The sequence below is a fragment of the Pygoscelis adeliae genome, unplaced genomic scaffold, assembly GCF_000699105.1.
Source record: "Pygoscelis adeliae isolate BGI_AS28 unplaced genomic scaffold, ASM69910v1 Scaffold40, whole genome shotgun sequence".
NCBI classification, from domain to species: domain Eukaryota; kingdom Metazoa; phylum Chordata; class Aves; order Sphenisciformes; family Spheniscidae; genus Pygoscelis; species Pygoscelis adeliae.
Window position 1 is genome coordinate 242576 of NW_008823953.1, and position 14205 is coordinate 256780.

At 40.4% G+C, this 14205-nt stretch overlaps 1 protein-coding gene across 1 annotated transcript in view; it reads left to right on the forward strand.

Annotated features, from left to right (window-relative positions):
• The window catches only part of POU6F2 (POU class 6 homeobox 2), a 258232-nt gene that overhangs the window by 12208 nt on the left and 231819 nt on the right, over window positions 1-14205 (forward strand). The gene's annotated exons all lie outside the window — the stretch shown is intronic.

Genomic DNA, 14205 nt, shown 5'->3' on the forward strand with positions numbered 1-14205 from the left:
CACTCTATTATTTAGCAAATATTTTGAACAGTGAGCTATTCTAAATGGCATTGTTTTAATATAACCTTAAAATGCATTCACCTCCCCTTCCCCCTTTGGGAGTGGGATGTTCAAGAGCTCCAGGGGTGAAATCCTGGTCCACTCTGACTCATTAGGATTTCACTCACTGGTGATTTCATCCTTAGAAGTTTTGCTTGGATAAGGATTTAGGAGGCTGAATTCAGCATAATATCAATATAAAGGGAATCATTTTACCAGCTTATGTAGGCATACCTTAGTACAGACTAAAATAGTACAAGACCAGTAGGGTTACCTGGAGATGATATTTAAATTATATCACATGAGATCTTTCATTTGGCATGTGAGTGTTTTGTGCCCTATTTGTATCCCGTTCAATTTTGTGTGGGCAGCTGTTGTGGACTATGTTCTTCTGGAAACCAGAGTTTTGATAATATGTGCTGCCTGAGGGCATGTTTCCAATCTCTTCCTTCCCCTTTTCATTCTGCAAACTTATAATATGGCATTATATGTGCTATCCATGATAACCTTTTCTGCGAATTAAGGGGCGGTTGTTCTGTGTTTTGGAGATTCATAAAGGAAGGAAGGGGACATGTCCACAGAAGCAGTCTTTTGGTTGTTGTTTTCATAAGGCTTAGGTTAATGATGAAAGTACTAATTACTAGAGACGGCATTTGAAAAGCAATTTTATTAATCCTAGCAAAATAATTTGGTGTGACAGTGTTCTCAAGTAAACCGTAATAACACCTGTAAAGCAGTGGTCACCAAACTTTTTTGATTGTAAACCCCTATCAGTAACAAGTTTTGAGCATGCATCTGCAATATATGTATATTTATTTATAAATTATATATATGTACTACTGTAGTAATATGTACATCATAAAGCATACTCAAAAATAGATATTAAAAACGATGAGAGAAAGATGAAATAAACATGATTTAAAAAATATCTTTAAATTTTATTGAGGTACAAAAAAAAAATTCTTCCTGCACCTCAATGGATTGTGCACACCCCACGTTGGCGAACACTGCTGTAGAGGCCCAGGAACTGAAATGAAAATAAGTAAACTGCCTGTCTGTCTAGGCTTGCTGTGCCTAAAATCCTCACTGAAATGGGTGGGCCAAAAGCTGTATTTATTGCCATATCTGCTGTCTTACCAAATTCAATGTGGGCCCCCCAAAGATGAGCAAGGGCAGAATTTAGCTCTCTGCAATTTCAACTGCCTAAGTAAAGTGGAGCCCTGAGAAGGATATTGAATCTGTTTAAAATGTGCAATCGCTTTGCTTGTACAGGCTCCTAGCTTTTCAAGGAAGAAAATAAGACTGGTGCTTTAGCAAGCTTTTTTTGGCATCTCTATTGGATGTCATGAATGAAACTTTTCTGAGGGTTTCTTTTGTGGTACGTATTATTTTCATGTCATCTGGATCTTGCCACCTCTTGTCTTGGCATTACACAGCTCTTTTTGCTAACAAGGGATATGTTGGAGCTGACAGGGAGAGGCACAGAAGGGTGGGATGGAGTAAAACTGTTTTCCTCATTTCTGACTTCTGTGATTTAAGCAACAAAAATAAAAAGACTGGACTGTGCTATCAGTATATCTTGTGCCTGAAACAGGCTCCAGAATACAAACCATACATGGACCATGTAACACAGGGGGGCCAGGCGTCTTCATCTCCCATTGAAACAAATGAGATGTGAGGCTGTTTAACCCCTCTTAAAAAGGAGCCACTGCTGAGGGACTCGGCTGGAGCTGCTCTGAATTTTGAATCAGGAATTTATCAGCTCTGATAGGAAGAAACTGTGAAGGAACGTGTGTTTGGCCTCGTGGAAAAAAAACCCTCTGCTCAACGGCTTGCCTTTGCACAACTCTGAAGAAAAGGTAACCTGCAATCATGGTGCGTTCCAAGTATTTTCACTGGACAAGAAACCGCAAGGGAATTGGGAAGCTGTGAACAAATTGTCAAAAAGACAGATGGAATCGCTGACTGACCTACTGGTAAGATACGCGAACAACTTCCACCTCAGTGGTACGGTATTTATGCTGCAGTGCAGAGTGACTTCTCAAAGGAATTTGCTCTCCTACACATGTAAATGCCTTTGTATATATAATACATCAATGTAGTGTGCAGTATTTCTAGAGAACTTATAGGGAGAAGTGAGTGTGCATTTAAACAGCTGCAGATGTTTAAACTGCCAGACTATTATGTCGAGAATAAAAAGCATTTTTTGCTCTCACTAAAAAGGCTTTCCTGCTTTATTCATAAGGCCTATCTATATTCAGAAATTTGGCTCCTTTCTGCTGAGTTATTCTGGAGGAGAACTTACGGCTGTTTCCACATCAGCGTGATTCTCTGCATCCACTTCTGCTCTGCTCCACACTGTCCATTGGAAAACCAGCATCCTCTGAGATTGAGTGGGGAGACAGGGAGATGCTTCCTTCGCAGGATGCTCGTTGTCAAAACATTAAGGAGTGGCAAAGATTGAAGGGCAATTATGACCAAAAGGCAGCATGAATGTAGCTGTGCAAGATCCATAGTAGCACTGGAGAGTGCAAGTGGTCTCTCTAAAAGGCTTGTATTCTGAACAGAATTTGGTTTCTAATAGGACAGGATTTACTTGCTAAGTTTTTACCAGGTCCGTGGGGCCAGCTCAGGCCTATTTCATTATCATCTCTTTCAGTAGAAGCATATGGGCTCGTATTGACTATGGTTGCTATCTGTGTATCACTATCTTGGTGAAGTTGCTCCCTGGTGTTTACATTCATTAAAGATCAGATCCTGAAATGCTGTAGTGCATGGGGAGGGGAGAGAAGAGCGACTGCAAAGTTACAGGACCCTCAGTTTAAATTCAGCTATGCTTGAATCTGTCCTAGCTTGCTTGTATGTCTTCCTTAGTCCCTTCCTTGGTGCTCTAGGAGGCTACTTCCCCTGTGCCTGGGGATGTTGTCCTGGCAGCCCTCTTCTCAAGCATGAACGTGCAGAAAACAAACACTAGTAACAAGTACCGTTAAAGGTCTGTAAATTGTTTTCCATCTGCTCTCAGACCCCAAACAGTAGAAGTTGTAGGGATACGTGCAGGGAAACTAATGCAGATGCTCAGTGCCAGCAAACAAACCAAGCATCCCCACATTGAGCAACAAGTCTCTGTTTAAAAAGTATTTAAACTGTAGCTATTGTGCAGTCCATTGGAAGCATTCACAGTAGGATCCAGGAAATGAAAATTGTTTCCCATAAATTAAGATAGAGAAGCCAGTATGTTTAAGGCATTATGGATGTGTTTTATTTTTCTACCTATCCTCCTACAAGTAACAGGGATAGGTAGTAGCTTTTGCTAAAGTAATTATATTGATTTGCTCTGTGCTGTGCACCCAGCTGCTTTCTAAACCACTCTCTAAGCTGTTCTGGCAAGAATTACCTGATACTTTAGAGAGCATCATGTGATAGACAGTTGATACGTAAAGTTGTGAGGAGGACTGCAGCTGGTGTGCATGAATATAGTGCTTCTAAAGCATAAATATTAAAAACTAAGCAGTTTTGTTAATTTAAAAATCATCCTGAAAAAGCTGGAGTGGCAAATTTGACATTAGTTGTGCATTTTCAATGTACATGAAGGCATCTTTTCCCCAAAGCCTGCACTAATATGCAAAGAGGCTGGGAGGAGCATGCACTTATGTAAAGTAAGTGCCTATTGAAGCTCTTGCACAATGACACTTTGAGTAATTCTGTATGCTTCTGGGGTAGTGTTTACATGAGTTGACTGTGCATTGTTTTCATGGGTAAGTGGAAGTGAATAAGCATGCATAAATGTGTTTCTGAAGATACAATTCAATGTTTTTGTGTTACCATTCAATGTTTTTCTTTCTAAACTGTGTCTCTGACTGTGGCATCTCCTCTCAGAAAATTCTTGCCCAACAAACAGCTCATTAAATCATTGATAAGATTCTGCTAAACAAACACTGGATAACACAAGATATCAGCCCCTGACAAGCACATGCACGCGCACAAAAAGTTGCACTTCCTCAGTTTTGTGAATGCTTTTGTGGGTTTTCTTTTGAAGTGGAGCTGTTGTTCAGGCCTAGTAGAATTATTGAACTAGCTACTAAATAAATAATGAAACCCGTGGCTGTGAAATAAAATTTTTGCATTTTTTAAATCATTACCATATTTCTTAAGTATATCTCACTCTCTCCCCTGAAAAGATTTTCACCAGCTCTTTCCTCAGAGGCGGGAAGAACACACAGTAGCAAACTGTAAAAAAGCAACAGGAGCTAGTTTTTCAAATCCCTCTGTCATTGCCTACTTTGGTGCCTAAAAGCCAGGCTCTAACACCAGAATTTAAGCCATACATCCCTGAAAAACACAGGTACAGAACTGTTCAGTTTTGCTGAGGAAGCTGAACAGCTCTGAACATAGGAAAGAACATCTGCTGATATTAGTCATGTACAATAGCAGGCATTGAAGGTTGTTCTGTCACTTGCACTTTGCAAATTGTGAATAATTTCAGTGAATGTTGGAATTACTTGGCAATATTACATTTCTGCTATACTTTTTTTGTGTGTGTGTGGGAAGGCATACCACAGTTTCTATAAGATGGGAACGGTGCTTTTTTGGAGGTGGCATGTTGAATGTGTTTGATGTGATAAGAGTCCGCAGGTTTCCGGTGTGTAATCCAACATAGGAGTGACTTCAGAAACCTCCCCCCTCAAATGATTCAGATTATGTTACAATAAAGTCAGTTAAAATTCAGTAAAAGCAAGTGACGCTGGGTACAGCTTTAAAAAGCCAGTCTAGAGGAAGTAAAAGCTTAAGAGGTAGCAGCTAGAATTGGTCAGACAAAACGAAGCCTCTTTAATATAGTTACAACTATTTCTTTGATTGTTTTTTGATTAGAGGGTCTTTTTGGTTCCAATATGAATTAGAGGGAGACACATGAATGCCTAGAGACTGGCTGTCTCTCACCTGCGGTGAAGCTCAGGTGCTGATATAAAATAATGGGATAATGGAATTTGTGGCATTTTGAATTGCTAATTTCAAATATTTCTCGAGTCAGCTGTAGGGAGGAGGGGTTTTTAGTACTGTTCTGTTTTATTCCTTTAATTGCAAACGACTGTGAATAGAGGCAGAAGCAGCAAAGACTGGCTATTTGTCAGTCTTCCAGAAAGACAATTTGGTCTAACTACTTCGCATGTCATAAAATACATAGAATGTATGAGGAGATTTATTACGACACTGGGAACATGCTCAGTGGCCTTTCTTACTCATGTGCTGTGATATTGGTTCTGAAATAACTCTCCAATCTTTCCAGTCCAACCTGCCTTTTCTTAGAGAGAATTGTCATGTAAGTTCAGATAAGAGCCAAATCTGCTTGTTTAATGAGGGGTGACAAATGACAGTGGATTCAGATAGAACGTATATAAATGTATCTTCCTGCTGGAAAATACAACTTATAAATGTAGTGCTTCTAAAACAATCAATAGTCATTTAGGAATGATTTTTTGTAGGTCATTTCGCTGGACTGCTACTATCCAAAGAGGGGACTTCTGTGATGCACATCACAACATGCTGCCAATGTTGCATATTTTAGCTGCAAGAAGCGTGGTGGTTTACATGAACTGTGCTTGTTTACTATGCTTTATTTTTCTACAATGTAATTTTAGTTGAAATAATATTCATGCATTTTAGACAAAGCAGAGACCAAAAACCACCATCAAAATATTTCATCTTAATTGTCATAGCAATACCATGCTGCATTGCTTAAAATTTTTAAATAGGATCTTAAGCAATAAAATCAAACTCAGTAACATGAAATGCTAAAACACTCGCCTCTCAATTTGCTTAGTTGCACTTCATGGAAACTCCTACTCCAGGCTGTGTGATGGATATGATGAACTGTAAAGGGAAGTCAAGGGAGGCTTGCCTAGGATGGTGGCAATAAGTAGTAACTCCAGGAGAAGTGTTGTGATCATCCTACCAGGCCCTGATCTGGGCACCAAGCAGCACCTTCAGATGCTGGGATAAGAGAGCAAGAGGTGAAAGGTAGCTGAATGAAACCCATACAAGGATTTGGCATATCTGGAGACTGTGTGTCTAGTAAAGCACAATGGCTGTACAGCTGAAGAAGTATTTACAACCTTTAAAGCCATCCTGTTCTTTGGGATGTGATCCTTCTCTCCTTGGGGAGGATTGGGACTGTGGAGGATTCCAATGAAAACCTGTGGGGTGATATTCCTCTCCCCTGTTCACTCATCTACCTATATAGGATAGCATTAGCTCCTATTGCTAGAAGGAATATTTATTTATATTAATTGAATAAAGATCATGTGTATCTGGCCTATATTCCTATGACACAAGACCTAATTTCTACCTAACCTCATTAAGGTCATTTACACCCAAACTCAGTGTGTGTAAAATGCTATCTCGGCAGGACGGGAATGTGTTATGCCTACTTAATACAGATCTACCCATGGTGCAATGCAGGAAAGACTTTTCTACTTTGGGATTATGTTTTTATCTCAAATGCAGCACAGCAATATAAAACCCATAAACCCATTTATTTTTTATAATCATGTATTGCTGTAAGTCACAGTTTTAGCTGACATTCCCCTCTCTTTATTGACCTGTTTTGTGAGATTTTGTAAACTAACTAATAAACCTTTGCTCTTGCTACTGTTAAGTTTAATACAGTACATTACATTCACAGCTGAAATAAAAACTATGGTTTAGATAATTAAAAATTGTTCAAAATGTCTTAACAATAAACACTGATATTTGTTCACAAATATACTTTCATGTTACATCCTACTCAACACAGGACATTTTCTCTGATTCATCTTCAATGTCCCCTTTTAAAGCATGTATTTCTGAGTTTGGATTTAACTTCTATGCCTCAGGCAGTGCCAATTGCACTTTCCTGTAACTAAGAGCTAAAAAGCGTATGTTGCAACAGTAGCTTGGTCTTCAGGAGCTGCATTGGAGTCTAGGGTGGTGGAGGCTGCTTGGGGAAGTAGAGTGCAGTAGATGCAGTTATCCTACTTGTTTGTTGTCTTTGGAGAGTAAGGCGGCAATTTAGACCCTAGATGTTGGACTTTGCGGGCATTGTGAGTCTCTTTGTTAGCCCAGACAACGGTGTGACTCTGCTGGTGATGGTCAATCCAGTGCAGATATCAATGAAAGAGTCTCTCCACTAACTTGTTGGGTGTCTGTTGGATGAGAAGAGCCCCTACTGTGGATGAACGGTCTCGTGCTTGGAACCACATTGAAGGGAAGCGTTTGTAAAGGAGTAATGGCATGTGATGGCTATGATGGTGGGAAGGTGGGTTAGAGTACAACAGTGGGGTACAGCTCTTAATACAGTATTGAGATGAGTTTTAGACTTCCTGCTGCAGACAGGGTAGTAATAATGGGAGGACTAGAGATCTGTCTCAGGACTGTCCTCAGTGTCTGTCCTGTCAGGGAGCAGTGAGGCTGGCTGTTTCCTAAGAAAAGTTGAGCCAAAAGTGGACAGTGACCCCCACTGATGGGGGGATCCAATGGAGTCTGAAACCAGGTCCAAGGCCTACTCAGGGAGCTTAGGCAGAAACAAATGGAAATGGGGCCAAAGACAAGACTAGAGACAAGCTACAACATATGTACAAGAGTGTGGCTTAGGAGACAAGCCACCTACAGTGTAGAGCCAAGGCTCATCCAGGAGGCAGGGCCAGAGACAGCGCTAGAGGCTGGTACAACTAAAATGCAACTTAAGCAAGGGTTGAATGCTCAGGAGTCCACAACCCATGGGCAGGGCATGTAGGGGGAGGTCCCAGGTTGTGGTGGTTGGGGATATTAAGGCCTGTTGATGCACTCATAGCCCTGACACCATCGTTTTCTCACTGTCATCTAGAGCTGAATTTTGAAGTGTCTTTGTAACTCTGCAAGAAGCAACTTAACAGGAGCCCTGCAGTGAAACGTATCTGGTGCAGGCAGGTAAGACACTAGTGGGGCAAGCTTTGTTGCCCTACTCAGACCAGTGGTGCTCAGCAGTGGTGTATGTGAAGGTTATTCCAGCCAGGGAATGATGCTACTTTCACAACCTGTGTGGCCCACATTTAGGGGAAGATGCTCTGTGAACTTCTCCATACTGGTTGATTCTATGAAGTTTGATGTGTGGAAGGGCTTTTTTCCCCACAACCTCAAGCAGTGGGGAAAGCTGCCTTCTCAGATCCTCCTTCCTTAGCCTTATGAGCCTGTGAAGACTCATTGCACTGTCTGTGTTAGGACCTTGTATAACAAATGGGTCTTACAGGTGTAAGTGAAGACTTCCTAGCTTCTGTAATTAATGGTTTTTTACCCTGGCAAAACTTTCTAATGCTTACTTTCAGTTAAAATAAGAATGAACTGTGGATAGTGTTGTGGTTTAACCCTAGCCAGCAACTAAGCGCCACACAGCCGCTCGCTCACTCCCCCCAGGTGGCATGGGGGAGAGAACTGGAAGAGCACAAGTGAGAAAACTCATGGGTTGAGATAAAGACAGTTTAATAGGTAAAGCAAAAGCCACGCACGCAAGCAAAGCAAAACAAGGAATTCATTCACTGCTTCTCATCGCCAGGCAGGTGTTCAGCCATCTCCAGGAAAGCAGGGCTCCATCAACTGTAATGGTTACTTGGGAAGACAAACGCCATCACTCCGAACGTCCTCCCCTTCCTCCTTCTTCCCCCAGCTTTATATGCTGAGCATAACGTCATATGGTGTGGAATATCCCTTTGGTCAGTTGGGGTCAGCTGTCCCAGCTGTGTCCCCTCCCAACTTCTTGTGCACCCCCAGCCTACTCACTGGTGGGGTGGGGTGAGAAGCAGAAAAGGCCTTGACTCTGTGTAAGCACTGCTCAGCAGTAACGAAAACTTCCCTGTATTATCAACACTATATTCAGCACAAATCCAAAACACAGCCCCATACCAGCTACTGTGAAGAAAATGAACTCTATCCCAGCCAAAACCAGCAGAGATAGGAAAAACACTGTCACTTCTAAAATTTAATTATGATCTTCATATTCTTTGAGTTCTCCTGGTCTTTGGAGGTTTTGTGGAAGGCCCTTCAAGCTTACCTCAGAAGAAAATTTTCAATATACAGCTTTCAAATGCAGGACCAACTCTCCAAGGATCTCTGCTGGTGGTGGCTGTGGAACACCTCGCTGCTACTTCTGATTATTTCTTCTCTGCATTAAACCTGGGTTGTCTTTTACGTCTATTGTCTTTTTAACTAAAGTAGTTAGGAAAACATGTTCCATTTATAGCACATGTGGGTTGATACCACTCTGGTGATAACTGGCTATGGCGAGTTAGTGGTGACTGTCAAAGGAATGAATTTTATGCCTGAGGAATACTAATGTGAGGTGCTCATGCATAGAAGAAGAAGTTAGTTGAAATTTACATAACACTTCCTGCACCTGCTTGAATGAACTGTTAGATTATTGCACCGGGCTGCCTCAGTTCAAACACTTCAGCTTCTGCTATTCTCAATGGATTAGTAAAAATAATTGTGTGGTTTGACAGAGGAATTTATATTGTGTTTGAGAGTCTTTGAGCAAACACTAGAGAGTGAAAAATACATTATAGACCTGGTGAGCCATGCTGTGGGAAATGTAAACTAAAGTAGTGATATATCTTTAGGAGTTGTTTCCCTTTTACTACTTGTGAAACACCTCCCATTTTAATAAATTGTGAATAAATAAGATCTGGGGTATAAACTGATGATGAAATTTATTAAACTGTAATTATCATGCAATGTTTACAGAAGAATAAGGGAAATGATTACATTTTCTAGGGGTGAAGTTAAATTTGATCTCTGAGGACATGCCCAAAAACCAGCTTCAAACTCAAATGCTTATGTTTTAAAGAAGAGTGCACTGTTTTCCTTGTGCATGTGTTTACATGGCTCCTCAGACTTTGTGATGAGAGAGAAAAGTTGCCTTTATTTGTTAAGATGGAGACGGTGAAGTCTTCTAATCTCTTCAACTACTTATCTCCTTTGGCTTGTTCCTCCCGATTAAGAATGCAGTAGTTATTGATATTGTAGATGTTGACTGTTAGATTCTCACAGCTGCACTAACTGTAATAGGAGTTGAAACAGAGTTGTTTTAACCTATACACCCAAGGGTCATATGGAAGAGAGAACAAAATGAGATGGTAAGGGTAAAGCATTTAGTGTACTCTAGGTTTCCTATGTTCAAAAAAAAAAAAAAAGGTGTTACACATCTTGGAGGTCAAATCCAGGTACTCAGAATATGATAACAGGGAAAGCAGACTTGTGGTTGAAAGTGCAACCGTAAACTTACTAACTGAGGTTATGCTATGAAATACAAGTATTTACAATTTTAAAACAATTTCTTCTTCTTGAATTTTGTTTGCATTTACTTGGTACTACGCTCATTCCAAGTCACTCTGGACTTACACCAGTATTTTAGATTTTAATAATGTGATCCTTTTCCCATTTATAGCACATTCTATTTCTAAATTTTGAAGCTTTCTTAAAAAAATTAAGCTTCAGAACATCATTGAGCATCACTTTATATAGTTAGACACATAGGCCTTGAAGACCAAGAAAATTAGGAAGAAGTTTTCACCTGTTATGTATGTTAAATTAACATCAGATTTAATTACTCTTATTATCTGTATCATACTTTACAAACAATTCCCCTAGTATTACATGAGGGCTCTCTAATTAAACTAGAGTTAAACCACTTTGGGTGACTCTGGGAGTTATTGCAAGCATCCCGGAGAGCAGGCAGGACTTGAGAAGTGACGTGTCTGGGAGTTGTCTGCTCTGACTCAGTAGATTATGATTACTTATTTCTTTATGCTGTTAATGAACTTGGTGCTTTGGGGATATGTACCAGGAGCAGTCATGCTTTTATCAAACAGCAATGGTCTTCATTCTCATTCTAGCACTTACGACCACATGCGCTCATCATTTAAAGGCAATTCTCTATCATTAATGTAGTTCATAGTTTTTTGTGTACTGCAGTAGAAACATGACTTGGCCTGTATTTCTAATAAGGTATCAACTTGTAATTCTGAGGCTTAAGTACTGTAGTTGTATGGTTTCAATCTGTCTCAAAACCTTAAAAAACAGAACAAACAAAAAAACCCAAAACAAAATAAAAAAACACACACACACACCCCTCCAAACCAAAACCAGCATTGTTTTCAGGTTTTTCAGTATGCAAGACACCTCACTAGGCAAATGTGGTCAATGGCATCAGGACAGCCTGTTGAAGCAGTGTTAACAGGAGTTAGAAATTTGGGGTTGTTAACCTCTGATAAGCCACCTAGTAGCCAAGGCAGCAAGAGGGGGAGAGTTGTATGTATACTGCACCCCCCAGTACCAATCCTACTGAAATGACAGACTTAGACCAGCTTCGAGACTGAGAGTTGGTTTTGCTTTGATGTGCTTTGTGTGGGCTACTTCTCCCATGTCTGAGGAAGGTCCTTTGTACCTAGTGGTGGTGTTGGTCTGGGGAGCATCTGTAGTTCTCAGCCTCGAAGACTGGATGCAGTGACAGGCCAGACCAGCACAGCTTATGAGCTGTAACCCACAAACTTGTTAAAAATCCATCAAGTAGCTCTGCACTATTCTGAGCTTCTTACAAGGCGATGGCAGTGGCGTGTTTCTTTGTATTTTTTCAGAGTAGGGGAGACCATGCTGACACAGGGTTCTTGGTTCCAGCCAAATTCAGTGGCAGCATCTGGCCTCTGTCTAGAGCTCAGATGGTAGAGCAAGCCAGAGGCTAACACTTAATTTTGCCCAAGATCTTATGCTTCTGAGAGGTAGTAGCTTTTTGGCTCCCAGCTCCCCACTCAGCATGAATGCAGCAGAGCTGGACCCTGTGGTTTCCTGTTCTGGTGGGTTTTGTACCCGATACACTGATGACCCCTATGGCAAAGTTACAGTACGCTAAGGGTTAATCTCTGAGCTCCTTCAGGTTCAAGTGAAGCTCCCGGTGTTTTGAGGAGTCTCAGTTTATGGAGTTCAAGTCCCTGGGCTGGATCCTGAGACCAAAATTCCTACCAATCTTCCCTGATACCTACAGGTATTCAGCCACGTGCTGCTGGGGCCAAGCCCTGACACCATATGCTGCAGAACCATTGTCACTGGCTCAGCTTAAGGAAACTCACTGTGTTTAGCCTTCAGCTGGTCTTCAAAAAGCCTCATGCTGCAAAGCATGCATGGTTACTGTTTTAATAAATTCTTTCCTGATTTAAGATTAAAGGTTTGGCAGTTTGTAAATTAATTATTAGCTTATGTTGCTTTATAAAAAAACAGATGGTTTAATAAAAGTCTACTCTCTAGCTGCCTTTGCAACATCTGAAATTTACCTTCTCATGAGAGCGGTGTTATAAATACGTACAGTGAGGGAGAGAGAGTGAGAGACTATAGAGCTTTATGGCTGTGTAAACAAACCTCCTTTGTCAGAATTCAGTCATCTTTAACAGCTGGGAGGTGATGCTTCTAGTGATGGTGATCACCTTCCAGATGATAGTACCTACTTATCCATCTCACAGTAATTTAAAGAGGAGCCACAGCTCGTCCATCTTTTTCAAAGAGTTACAATGAATATTTGACTGTAAGAATTTAGCATTTACCCTTCATGGGTCAGTGGATGGGTTAGTCTTAAAGCATCTTTAGGGAGAGATTATTCTAATAAAGCCTCTTTACACACAACATACTGTACTAGTATTTCATGTTTCTTTTAAAATAAACAGAGAAGCAGGCTACGTTTCCTAATAAGCCGTGTTTCAGACATCCCCACAAGTTGGGGATGATATGGACTTTCGTAGAGAGTAGATTAACGGAAATATTTCATTTAAACCCTTTTTTGGGAAGTAGATATCCGTAACAGGCTAACAGGAAGGCACTTTGATTATTGTTTTGAGCCAGTGTTCTAGTAGTGTTCATCTTAAAGGCAACCACTTTTATATTCCTTTTGTTGTTGCCTCCTCATTTAATCACAATTTTCATTAATTCATGATTTGTGTACAGAATGGTTTACCTTGAAATTTGCAAGCTGTGCAAGCATAAAGTGAGATCTTAATTTAGCATTTCTTAAGGAAAATGTGTCAGTCATATTTTACAGACATTGAATTTTTTTTACCACGAAGTACCATTGTTATAAATTTTCATGTAGGCTGCACACTCGTCTTGCCTGATTTGCATCTGCAACACTCACTATGCTCAGTAGCTCACAATTTTAGAAAGTAGTTCAGGACAGGGACTGAAGAACATAATTTTTAGTTCAAAGTGGAAGGGGATTTTAGTTGGCGGTGTAAATAGGGGAGCAACATTTGCTTATCACATTTCCTTGCTCTGTCATTAGAAAGAAAAGTATCTTTTCTTCCCTATGTTAAGAAACTAATGGAAATGCTACGTGGTAAAATTCTGTGCTTTTACATTTGAAAATACTGTGGTAAGCACTGAGGAAGAGCTTAGGGGTTTTTGTTGCCTGTTAACACTTACTACTAAAACTGCCATGTCTTTAGGAGGATTTGGCCTCCTGTTAGTGTTTTTCTCATAGTGAATACTAGGTCTGAGCTTCTATAAAATACTAAAAAGTGAAAGATCTTAACCTCTTCTAGCCATAAAGCAAACCTCTAATCTGAACAGAGTGTAAAGCAATGCACTGACATCTGCCTGAGGTCTGTGAATCTGCTTAGCCTCAGCTAGGGGATGTGGAATTGGCTCACTTTGAGATGAATCTTTGAATCTTGATGATGATACTGGAAATGGCCTTTTTTTTTTTATTTTATTTTGCTATTACAATCATTTCAACAGAAGTAGCAAGTGTATTTTTTGGTTTTTTGTCACACTCCAAAGGCACCACCTTCTTGCTCACCAAATGTGTTCCCCTTGTTCTATGCCCTGTAGTTAAAACCTCAGCGTTGCTCTGTCAAAACTTGTGGCACTGATCCACATCAGGTGAAAAAAAAACCTGTAGTACGCTGCTAAAAATTTAGAGGAAACCTAAAATTAATTAAATGAGGAGGAAAAAAAAAGGATTTATTGTTTATGTTCGTATTTCATTCAGCTGTTTTTAAAATTGAGCTGAACTGCCTGAAGATTTCTGGCACTTCCTTGGGAGTACAACAGAGTTCAGACTCCTGCTACAGAGCTCGGACCCGGCAGGCTCAGCCGGGGAGGAAGCTGTGTTATCTGAGG